The sequence below is a fragment of the Lutjanus erythropterus genome, chromosome 13, assembly GCF_056507025.1.
Source record: "Lutjanus erythropterus isolate fLutEry1 chromosome 13, fLutEry1.hap2, whole genome shotgun sequence".
Classification (NCBI taxonomy): domain Eukaryota; kingdom Metazoa; phylum Chordata; class Actinopteri; order Lutjaniformes; family Lutjanidae; genus Lutjanus; species Lutjanus erythropterus.
The window spans coordinates 19,343,736-19,356,164 of record NC_139329.1 but is presented as its reverse complement, the minus strand read 5'-3'; positions in this window follow the sequence as shown (position 1 = coordinate 19,356,164).

Here is a 12,429-nt window from a genome sequence, read left to right as displayed (position 1 = left end):
TGTAGTGTAGATGATCAGATTAGATTTCGGAGCACCTTGCTGTGCGTAACTCTGTATTAATGAGAAAAACTTTCTGAAACTTAACATTTGGATTTATTTAATGCAGTACTTGTCTGGTAGGTCCCGGCATATCAGACACGTTAGGCCTAATTAATGTTTTAATTAGCTGAAATAATTAACATAACATAATAAAAATCAAAGTCATTCAGGAAGAAAAACAGTGAGCTCAAGTGCCTTTTATATCATAATATGTATTGAAAAGTGAAGCTGTGTAGCATGATGTGCCTCAGGCAGTAAAGGAATTACCGTAAGTTGTTATTAAGACCTTGATGTGTGATGTGATGTGAATAATACATGAGCTCCCCTCAGTCTCCAACTGAAACCCAGCTGCTGTATTTGCATATCAACAGGAGTTGGTGGTAAAAAGATACAGTATGATTTTCAGTCGTCAAGCAGAACCTATAAAAGTCATAAAACCAACCGTCTACCGATCAAATAATCAGTTTTCAAGAGCCTGACAGAACCTGATTTCAAAAGATCCTGCAGTAAAGTATGTTATACTACTGCCCTCTAGTGGTCATTATTGAAAAGCACATATTCAATTATACAGTGCTTGGAAAAAAGTGATTACACATTTTACATCTGTTTGTATAGCTTACTGTTACAGTCCTGAAGCTGCAGCTGAAAACACAACAGACTTGTTTTATCACAGTAGAGCTTCTGTTGACACGTTTGGTCCTCTTTGATACAAGGTCAAAGGTCAGTCAGCATATGTGTCACCTGGGCTTTGACCTTCACCTCTGTAGTCAGTTCAGCTGCTGCTGTGGGAGCTCGTGAGTTTCAGTACAAACTGCCTCAGACGCTTCAAAGGAAACATTATTGAGAGGTTCTGGTGTCAACTCTGAAACACTAGCACTAGTGTTTTTTGCGAGTTTCGTGGCCATTCTAGGTTCTCTTATATGCTTGGAGGAGGAGGAGGAAGCAAAGGGTTTTCAGTTGATTTCAGTCTGTGCCCTCATACTCACTGGTCACACTGGTCCTGTTTGAGCCTATGGCATACTGATAGAAGCCCTTTGTAGTGTTACAAAGTGGGTGTGGTGACATTCCCAGGAAAAATCACAAGTGGTGTGCAGTTGTTGTTGTTGAGTCACATGCTGTCCATGATCCAGCAGTGGTTGGTCTGCCAAAGAAGATAGGCAGAGCTTTTCTAATCACTTGTGATTGAAATGGCTTACTGTTTTTTTTTTTTTCAGGTCTCTGTAAATGTAATTTGTTACTATGGCTGAACAAACAAAGAAAACATCAAGAACTACAGATGATGATCTCTTGGAAATGAGGTTAAAAAACACACCTGCAAATACCACTTACTGGCGCAGGTGTTTTGCTAAAGAGAATAAAACAGAGATTTTCAAGAATGCTCTGAAGAAAGACGGCTGGTTGTTGACTTTGGCTCCAAATGACCAGATTACCAGCACGAGATGGCTGCACTCGTATCCAAGATATTTTGTATTAATTTGTGTGCAGTGGGAGAAACTGGCGACTGTCATCAATCTTTATTTATGTTGGTGGGCTCAACAATCAACAATCTTGATCAGAATCGCTTATCCTGGCTTTAAGACACACTGTGATACAACAGCTGACTGACTCAGACATGAGATTCTCTCGACCATGGTCTGAGGTTAATAAAGTTGGATATGACAATATTATGCCAATATTTAATGATAATTATAATAAGGATAAAAGCTTTAAGTCCTTTTTGAGACCCAAAGCTCCAGTTATACAAAAAACAAATATTTAAGGATTACTATAACATTAGATTTTGGCGATAACATTGAGCCATATAAACCACAAATGCAGAGATTGCTTTAGCAGAACTGTAGGGACATTTGAACGTGAAGCAGTATACAGTACACACTTTGATCATGTCATCATTGGGTCTAAGCTTTTCTCCATTTGCCCCAATACACAGAGGTCCTTGATATTATTGCTCTTTGGCATAGTAGACATACCTTCAGCACAGCGCATGACTGCCCTCCGGTGGCTGACGGGACCTCTTTCAATATGGTTCAGCTACTACATCCCACTCAGCCTGATGGAAAATAGCAGCTCCCCCTTTGACTCCCAGCCAAGGCCACGGATGAGTGAGAAGGGCCTCCCTGATACTCACACAAAGGACCACTACACCCAGTGGAAAAACTGACACACGTGAGTGACAAGAGTTGGAGAGCGAGAATACAGAGATTAGGGAGAAGTTAATAACCTTCTTGCTGCTGTTTTTTTTATTACACTGAGACTGCTCCAGTACTTTGAGACTTTTTGTTTGTGGAGATTATTAGTCAGTAAAGCTGTTTGTATGTTTTTGGTAAGAGTTGAACTCATCAAAAACACATCTTAACACACTTTCAGGGGCTACAGCTCAATACAATCTGTTTGTTCAAAGAGACAGTTAACCCTGAAATTAAAAATACACCCTTTTCTCTCAGCTGTAGTGCTATTTATCCATCTAGATTGTTTTAGTGTACATTGCAGAGTTTTGATATGACTGCCTTCTCTTGAATATAATGGGACTACATGGCAGTCAGCTACTGGTGCGCAAAATGCCAAAAAATAGATTTATAAAAGTAAATGACAAAGTGTCTGTTCAGAAATCATGACCCAGTTACTCAAGATAATTCAGCAGTTTTATGTAGGAACTACTTTCTTTCTTACATCAATAGAATCTACTGGAACTACATGAAATTACTCACAACATGGATTATCTTGAGTAGCCAGATCTTGTGTTATTTTTTTTTAAATCTAATTTTTGGTGATTTGAGCACCACAAGCCAAAAACAAAACAAGGAGAAAAATATGCATGATTTTGGACTGTCTCTTTAAAACATCTAAAACAGTACTCTTAATGGGTGTGAGTACGATCATATGATGAAATACATAATGAGATGAAAGAAGTGACAAGATTCCATGTTAAGTTGAGTTGGAATAGCTGGAGGGAGTTTCAAAGAAACTTGAGCGTGATTACTCACCTTGTCTGTTTCATCATGTGAAACTCGTGCTCTAGTGAAGGCTCTTGACAGGAAAGGTGTGGATTAGGAGTCATCTGGCAAGCAGCTGAGTGAATATGTAAGACACACACTCCTTCCCCTCAGACACTCATCATCTTTCACTGCAGCTGCATCTTTTACTGCAGCTAAGGGGAAGAGGCAACAGTGTATTCCCCCCCTATCAAGAGGCTTGGAAAAAGTGAAATGGAGCAGAGATAGTCATTTATTTTACACTAGTGACAATACACTGGGTTGATGCTTCACTAGGCCCAGTAGGGTTCTGCTGGAGACATGCGCACACACGTACAGCTGCTCCGTTGTGGGTCACCTCAAGAGACAACGTGTTGGTTTATCTGGAAGATTGATGGAAAAATTCCAAAAGGAGAAGATTCAGCACCAAGTTGTTGCAAATACATCCACATATTTGCTGATGTTTGGATCGTAATGCAAAGCACAGACATGGATACTCCCAACAGCTTCTTAAAAGAGGAGCCGCCACACAGCTGGGAGATGTGGAGAGAGCTGCATTACCCTCTGAGCAGCCCCAGTGCAGCCAAACACGATCCACTCAGCCACAACATGTCTGACATTTACTCAACTAAAGAATGACCCCTGACAGCATCCAGCCCATTAGCCAGGAGAGAAATAACATTCATATGTCATAACTGGATTCTGCCACCTTATAGCAGAGTATGGTATAGCGAAGCGCTCTCAGAGTGAGGTAATGATCTATTCTTTTCCCTCCAGCTGTCACTTATCAAAGGCGTGTAGATTTCTGGCACTGTCTCTGTCTGCGTCATTGAGTCAATACTGGTGCTGGAAGTGTGTGTATGTGAGCGCGAGTGTGTGTGAGCGGGGATGGGGGTATGAAGTTATTTTCTGGAAAACTTCATTTTGAAAGCTGAGGGGATTTACTCGATCATGGATGGATAATGCTTTGAAGCGTGGTCAGGTTCGTGAGCGTCAGTGGTAGCATGTTAGCGTTGTGTTAGCATGCAGGGGTGCATCCCTTGCCAGGGGTAAAGCAGAGGACAGCGTATTCAGGAATGGCAGCTTGGCAGCGGTGATGTTGGTGGTGTGCTGTACAGTTGGCAGGAACCTCAAGTGCCTCTCTGCTCTGAGTGACAGCATGGCATAAGAGGTTTATGCTGGTGGTGTGACAAGGCCTTTAGCTCATTTCCGACATGGAAAAGAAATGCTCTCATGTTATTTTTATGTCTGTTACATACCCTCATGGAACAAACATGTATTGATGTTTCATGAATGATGATGATGTTTCATATTTATTTTACAATACATGCATTTATGCTTTATTATACCTTATATAACAAAACCTGTTTTATTTTATCCAGATATTTCACATTAAAGCTGTAATATGCGACATGTCCACATTAAAATATCTAGAAATGTCAGACATATGTTAGATATTTTGTTAAGTTGTGTACTTACATCATCTTAGATGCTTCCAACAATGTTCAAACCCAAAGAAATCCATATTCTAGGTAAAGCTGAGTTGCAAACAGGAAATGGGATATGTTATAGTAACTGCTATAACAGAACAAAAAAAAGGTCAGTATTGGCTGTATTTCAGTCTCATATTACAAAATTGATATAATATAGATATAATGCCCTATCCCAGCAGCATAATTTACATGTCATGCATTTAATTGAAAATATTTGGGAATTTTTATTTACAACATAGGACAGATAAGATGAAGATAAACACACACAAAAACACAGATCACTGTTCTTTTTTTTTTTTTATCATAATTTGCAGTGGCAAAGCCAGACATGATGAGATAAAAAGATGATTCCCACGTCAGAATATAATTGTGATGTTAAATGTTAAAGTACTTTATTCATTTCCTTAAGTACTACAGAATTACACTGTAATTTGTGAGCTGTCATCTCAAGAGGTACTACTACAGTTTTGACAGTTCACAAATACAAAACTGATTTTTTAATCAGGTAATTTGTCTGTTTTTTTTCTCCAGACACTTGAGGCAGTTTTGGAACATCTCACAGATCAAGTAAACAAAAGAAGTGAAGCCCTTTTCTTCCTTCACCTTTACTAGCTCACTCTTGACTCACGTATAAACATACAATTACACTGGAATAAACTTCACCATGAATGGTCAATCACGCGACGTCTGTTTGTAAGCTCCTTGAATTGTTTATCCAGTGGCAATGATGTATAAGTCCAGTAAATCAGTGTATGTGTACAGTGCTGTGTAATGTAATTGTCTAGACAGTCCAATATTAGCATTGGCAGGAGTGTGAGTCTGTGTTAATCTAAATGAGAATGTGCATGTGTGTGTTTATCTGTCACATCAGGTTCAGATGGATGGAGGACAGTGTGGATTTGAGTTCACACCGAAGACACTGCAAGAAAAAAAATCCCAGTTTCCCATTCTACTTTATGCACTTTCTGATATATTTTTGGTAAAATTAGTTATTGAACTAAAAAGAGTACAGAGAAAAATGGCTGAGCTTCCAAGCCCTCAAGGGAAAGGCTTTTAGCTGTAGCAGATTATCAGACTAAAGGTGTGAGAGAGGAGGTCAATGAAAACAAAAGCATGAAAACTGCTGAAAGGAGCTAATGAGATAGGATCAGACAATGGATGAATGAGGCCTTGCGTTTGACCGTAGCAGAGGCTGAGATGAGTCAAAGGTCTGTGCAGCAAAGAGCAGAGGTCGACTTATCCAGATAAATGTGTCTAGGTAGCCTGCCGTGTGTCTGACTTGTTGCTCGGCTGCTCCCTTCCATACTTCTAATCTGTAACTGATTGAGGTTTGGCTGGAACTGCTGGAACGTATCAGCCAGTGGAGGCTTAGCTCTGTGGCATTCTGGCTTAGCCCTGCTTAACGAATATTAGATAAAGAATTAGTGACTGCTCGTTTGAAAGCAACAGAGCCGAACAAAAATGCATTAGAAAGGTCTGATTCTGAGTTTTGTATGTTAATACTGTATAACCATGAGCAAAGACTGTCCCTAAACTTAATCCATTTTTTTTAAAACCGCAAGAATTTAGAAGTATACACAAGTAAATCCCCATCTCCATCTCTTCCCCCTCCCTTGTTCCATATGAAAAAAATGTTGATGTGATTTATGATAAATTAGAGACTTAAGAAAACTTAAACATTCACCACTAAAATTCATCTTTGTCAGCCTATATTAGCCACTGCAGCCATATAGAATGTGCACTAAAAAAAAAACCTTTACCATTTATGTAAAACACTGTGATGCTGTCAAGTCTAGACATAATTAAAACCTTTCCGTAGCAAAACAGATATTTGTCGGCATACATTTGCATTGCTGAATCTACTGCACACACAGAACTTAATTTGCTTACAAAGCAGCACTAATGTGCCAAGAATGAGAAATACAGACTCATAATTAAATTTCTTTATGGTTTCCTCTGTCTTCAATTTTCTTTCAAGCTGGAAGAGGAAAAAAAAATATACAGGAGAACATACGAGACTATTCAAGACAAGAATGATCAAGTTTTACTCCGTTAGCATGGAGTAAACAAATTCCAGACATTTTATGCAAAACACTCATTTGCTTGCTCAGTCTAGTTGTTATTCAAACAGTAAAGCCACCAGTAAAATTACTATTTTGTCACAGCAAAATTTTTCTGTTTTACTGCTGCAAATTGTCAATCAATCTGTCCGTTATTTTCTTGATTAACGGACAGGCTGAAACTAAAAAAGTTTTTTAATTTAAAAGATCCAAGACATTATTTGTGCTTTCCTGAATAATATATTAGGATTCTGCTGCATTTCTATTGTTTGGTCTACAAAATGCCTGAAAATGATGAAATATAATAAGCACTTTTTTCCAAAGCCCAATATAACATCCTTGCATCCAACATCCTTGTCCACAGGTTTACCGTCATAAAGGAGCAAACAAACCAGAACATATTCACATGTATAAGCTTTTTTCTTTAAAAAAATTACTCAAACTAATTAATCCCTTATTAAAATAAATGGCAATTCATTTAACGGTAGACAACCAATCGATTAATTGTTGCAGATCTAATATAATTCTGCCACCTCTTTGGACAAAATTGTTTTCTCTTTGCAGTTTGTCCACGTTTTATTGACAAGTTAATCAATAAAGAATGGTATTAATTCAAATGATAAAACTTTTTCATTTCTGCTGTCAAGTGATGTCAATGTCACAAAACAAAAATAAGACATAGAAGAGACGCATAGGGCACAAAGTTTAGTAACAAATAAAGCAGACACATCACCTCACACAGGTGTGAGTGCTTGTTAAAATGCAGGTGCTGTGAAGTTTTCAAATAGCTCACTGAACCACATGGCCTCGGTGTTGAACATTCAGAAACTGTGTTGTTTTTTTAAGGGTATTTTGATTTATTGGTAGCTGTCAGGATGACAGGATGATTTTACAGCAAAAGTTCTGTTTAACAGGACCTTTAATTGCAGGTGTTAGATTCAAGGTGTTTTTTCACCTAAATTTAAACATTAGTTAACCTTTTCATGTGGTGAACACATGAAAATAGCACATCTGTTTTGTGCTGTTGCTGCATTATCCAATTAGTGGTTGAGGAACGAAATTTTCTCAGCCACCGCATCATCTACTTTTCACAGCGCACTGGTTGCACGATACTATGTTGATGAGTATCCTCTTGTGGCTTAAAATATGTGACCCCAAACAAGTGTGTTTTGTTCCAGGAAAAGTATTTGTCAGTTTGACATAAAGTGTTGACTGTTGACTGTTTATTGACTTTGAAAACCCCAGTGTTTACCTCCACTTCTCCTCGGAGTCAGAGCGGATCTTGAAATGGTTTTTGTGGATTTGTTAGTCCAGTAATTATGGACACATGAAGTGACAAACAAAGGCGGTGAAGGTTACAGAGGCATGAAACAATCAGACGCTGCAGGCACCAGTCTTACTGGCATTGCTCTGATCAGTGCTACATTGACGTCAGTCTAAAACTGTAACTTATTAATGGGATTATAGCTTACTTTCTCTAGTTTCTAGTTTATATATATATATATATATATATATATATATATATATATATATATATATATATATATATATATATTCATTAGTGTGGAAGTTTAGGTAATTGCTACAAACTGTTTTAGTTGTAGAGACACATGTTGAAGTCAAATGTATTATATATAATATTTTCAGATAAAAATGGCTAAAACTAGAACTTTTATATTTTTTTATAACTGTGTACTTCCAACCATCTTCAAACATGAGAAATCCATAATTTTGGTTACACTGCGTTTACACTAACTTCTGGGAAAACACAAAATACATCAGAGGGTGGAGAAGGAAGTCAGAAAATGTGACTCAATGTAACAGTAATAAAACTTTAATACATTACCTCGTCAGTAATGAGTCAATCATGATCTCTGCTTGAGTCAAGTAGTTGTTTAACAATCATGACAACAACTCCCATGATGCTGCACTACTTCACAACGCCATCAAACTATGTCTTTTGCAACTGATTTGATGTAAGAGACCCTTAGCAGCAGAAACTACATTATTGCGTGGGCCGGTGTGTAGGATTTAATGGCACCTAGCACTCAGGCTGAGATTGCAACCAACTACGATGGCCATGAAAAACATAAAAGCTATCTAGAGCCATGGCAGCCTCCATGGAAGAGGACCCACACCCTCTGTAGATATAAACAACATTTTCTACGGTAACTAGAGGGATTTTACACTCATGACAACATACGTATGAATATTATATTCCATTTCTGACACATTCTGGCAGTAAATCACCCTTCATCTTACACACTGGATTTTTAAACAAATAATACAACATTTTGGGAAATACTCTTAATTTCTTTCACAAAGAGGGATAGATTAAAAGATTTAGATTACAATAAATATTAAAAGATGAAGAGCCAGCTTGTATGGATCTTTACTGCCTGTTAACCTTAGTTTCTCAAAATGTTGCACTTGTTCCTGCTGATCAAGTCATTCTTTGCAGGTTTTTGCACCTTTCCATAGTTTAGACATCCCAAAATCAGCTTAAATTGAATGTTCAACGTGTAACTCATTCAGTAGTTTATTCTGAAATGGCTGCACATCTGGGTTACTGACCAAACTGAGATGTAGGAGCAAACACGCTATACTGACAATCATGAGTGGTATCAAGCTTCTTATTTAACTGGGTAAGAAAAATTATAAGCATATTTACCAAACTGTTAGACAATTCCTTCAAAATGTTACATATCTGACTTAGCTGCGGAAAAAAGGCAAAGGCCATCTTTGTTTTTTTAAGGTTATGGTGTTGCCTACACATTCTTGTGCGTGTGTGTGTGTGCAGGACTACACTTACAGTGTTCCAGCTCACTTGTGTTTCTCTGGTATATGTCTCATTGTGATCTACAGGACTCCCAAAGGTTATTAATCAGAGTTAGGGAGAAATGTAAACTCAGAGACATCTGCAGATGGATTAACAGGAGACTCGACACAGGTCACTGATAGTGTCATGTAAAGCAGTCAGAGTGATATAGTACATGTAGGTTAACAGGTTAACTGATAGTTCTGCCAGCAGGAACAACACATCTGTAACAAGCATCAACCCTGATACCGTCCACCCAGTTCTCATCTTCCCACTCACATTCTTACTCATGTTTACTGCATGTCAGTGTACGAGCGACTGAAGCACAGTGAAACTTAGTACTGAAGGGTATTGTCACACCTTTGTCCTCTTGATAAGTTAAGACCTCCACTTCAGGCAAAGACAAGGTGTTGATGTGAAGCGTGTTTGGCATTCGTAGGAGGAGAAAAAAAAAAGCAGGAAACAACAAACACTAGCCCTTAATTTACTAAACACAAACATACAATCTTACAGATACACCCAAAGCGTGAGTCACACTCTAAATTCTCGGCTGTGGATACAGTATGTACTACTTTTTCAGGCATTTGGTCTCAATTAAACCAATGTTTTCACATTATGTCTTCCTACATCAAACAGGGGTTTCTTTTTCATATAGTTGGTTGTTTATTTGACAGATTGGTTAATTAATGACAGGGTTTAAACATGAGAGCTGCCCTTTCTTGGTCACACACAATCACCCCATATAGGATTTTAAGGAACTTGTACTGCCTCTGAGCCACTTCAAAGCTGGCTGTCAGAAACGGGAGGCAGTGAAAAAGTGCCGCAACATTTTCCTCGCTGCAGCAGTGCATGGTGGTCCTTCCCTGGAGCAGGATGGGAGCGCTCTGATTCAATTTACATGTCACTATTCATATTTCATAAACATAGAGGCGGGCACATAAACATATGGCGTCTCACACACTCAGACGGGCACCGCGTGCATTTACACCCAAAGTCATAGACCTTACTTTTCCAGTTTAGCCAATTTTAAGCAAAACTTAAGTAAAACCCAAAGAGTTATCTGGGTGGCCTATGTCTGCTCTGAATATTATTGCATCAAGTTTTTAATTATCATACAAACTCCAACTCCGAAAAAGTTGGGATGCTGTGGAAATAAAAACATAATGCAATAATTTGCAAATCCTTTTCAACCTATTTTCAATTGAATACAGTATAAAGACAAGATATTTGCCTGCAACACATTCCAAAAAAGGTGGGATAGGGTCTTGTTTACTACTGTGATACATCACCTTTTCTTTTAACAACACTCAATAAGCAGAACTGAATCGTGGACACTAATTGTTGAAGTTTCATAAGTGCAATACGATATGCTTGATATGATTTCAAGTGCTCAGCTTACTGAGGTCTCTGTTGTTGTATTTTATGCTACATAATGCACCATGCATTTTTTTTATGGGAGACAGGCCTGGACAGCAGGCAGGTCAGTCTAGTACCTGAGCTATTTTACTATAAAGCCATGCTGTTCTAACACATGCGGAGTGTGTCTTGGCATTGTCTTGTTGAAATAAGCAAGGATTTTCCTAAAAACGACATTGTCTGGATGGCAGCATATGTTGCTCCAAAACCTGTTTGTAAATTTCATTAGAAGAGCAATATTGCAGAAAATGGTTAAAGGCATGGTAACTGGTTAAGACATTTGTATGCCTGGATTATGTCTCTGCAACTGAACATCAGCACTTTTCTCACTTTTTTGTCACAGATAAAGATTGAACGGTTGTCTGAGTTGATGCAATATAAGACACCATAGTTTTCCCACAGTGATTCAAACTCTGCTGTTTTTAATGTATCTATCCTTGTGTTTTTGCTTTGGTGCTGAATGAAATGTGTCCGACATTTCTGTGTGGGAATAAATCACAAACCAGTCAGCAAGAAAAAACAGCCATACGTACATGTTGAAGACAGATGTTTGGTCTATACTCATCACCATTATTGGCCCATCTGTCTTTATTTTGTATGCTAACAGTGATCATAGCTGAGCCTTTTTAAGACAAATTGTCAAGACAGAGGCTTGACTGCATTTAAAAAGCTTCTCAAGCTGCCTGGTTTTTCAATCTTAAACTTGTCTACATAAATACGCTCGTGTCACTGTGCCAAGCATGACGGATGACAATGCACAGGAGGATAAATGGATACTTCCACATGTCCAGGAGTTTTTTCTCCCTGTGCAAAAACATGGCAAAATTTACCTGAAGGTACATAAACACAGGAACACAAGCAGACACTCACACTGACACACACACCTGTAGATAATGTGACGGTTACCATGATGATGGATGAGGCCAGATGGTCACTTCCACAGATCACTCCAGAGGCGTAACCCATTCCTCCTCTTTACTGTCTACGACTGCACAGCACTGCCCTGGACTGGGTTTCCCATTACTAACCCTATAGCTAAGAAATATGTCCTCAGAGCGCAATCACAGGAAGAAAACAAAGCCAGAATGGTCGCCGTGTAGCTTCTTTGATTCTTCTGTAACTACCTGAGCATGCATTTGAGTTTCTGGCATTACATTTGGCGTAGAAAGAATGTACAGTTTTACCACGCTTTGGTGCTATGGACACTCATGCAAAACGTGCGCCTACTTAGGGCCTCACCTGAGGGTTAGCAACAGTCAGTCAGAGAAATTTTAAGAAATAATCGAGTGGAACGGAACATATAGAGGCCTCTTTCCACTTACAGTACCTATAAACATGTGTTAAAAGTGGTTACAAGTATGATTTTATAAGCATGAAGGTGTGCACAGTGGGTTTTATATCATAATGTTCACACTCAGCAGACAGAGCTAAGCCAACCATAACACACCTGGCTTCTCAGTCAGAGTAGGTCTACAACTCCTCCTCTGCGGCTGCCTGCCTCACTCCCAGTTCATTCATCTGTGGCTCAGCCTCGCGCGGCGTGGTATCACACATAGCACAACATGAACTCTGATAGAATCTGAAGTGCTCAAAAAGGATGAACATTTGCATGTCTTGGTTAGGTTTTGTTA